This window comes from Nestor notabilis, unplaced genomic scaffold, assembly GCF_000696875.1.
Source record: "Nestor notabilis isolate BGI_N333 unplaced genomic scaffold, ASM69687v1 scaffold21619, whole genome shotgun sequence".
Classification (NCBI taxonomy): domain Eukaryota; kingdom Metazoa; phylum Chordata; class Aves; order Psittaciformes; family Psittacidae; genus Nestor; species Nestor notabilis.
The window spans coordinates 28,993-29,929 of NW_009943786.1; positions in this window are offsets into that span (position 1 = coordinate 28,993).

The window sequence follows — 937 nt, forward strand, 5'->3', positions numbered from 1 at the left end:
CTGAAACTTGCAAACAACCTACCAGGAGGTGTTGCTCCGTTATGATCCCAGTAAGAACTGAATCCAGAAGAGCTCATTTGGAAGGGAACCACCAGGATCTTCTTGTCCAACTGCCTGACTTGGAGCTGCCCATAATGTTAAGGGATTGTCCAAATGGCTCAGGGCATCACGCACCTCTCCAGGAAGCCTGTTCCAGGCTCCTGGTGAAGAAATCCTTCCTCACATGCACTGTGAGCTTCCCAGCACAGCTCTGAGCCATTCCCATGTGTCTGCCTCTGGGAAGCAGGGAGAAGAGCCTCTTGTCCCCTTCCTCAGGAGCTACAGGGATGAAGTTGCTCCTCACCCTCCTTGTCCCCAGCAGACGAGCCCCAACCCCTCAGCTGCTCCTCACAGGGCTTCCCTGTGCAGGGCACCACATCCAGGGATTCTGCTGCCATCCAAAGCCAAGAGCTGCCCTAAGGCAGCTGCTCTAAAGCCTCCCCTGAAACCAGTTCTCCTACCACCTTTTGAGTACTCCCTCCCCTCCACCTCAGAGCCTTTTCCCCACCACCACAAAGAGCACAACCCACAAAGAACAAACCTGACGTATAAAACCACAAAGGAAGGATTATTCCATCCAGAGAAGGTGCTTACAAACACCTGGAGAATCCAGGATTATCCTGACACACAGCCAGGAAGTGTCCCATATACACACGAGGTGGGAAACCTCAGAGGAAGCAGAACCAGGCTGAACGGAGAAGGAAGCCATTCCCCTTGTCCTGTCCCTCCATCCCTTCTCCAAAGACCCTCTCCAGGTTTCTTGTAGCCCCTTTAGGCACTGGAGCTGCTCTAAGGTCTCATCCAAAGAGAACTATTCCCTCTGGCTCTTCCCAAGCCCAGGATGTATTTAGCTGGGAAGCACATGGGAGCCACGCTCCCTTCCCATGCTGTCTGCACA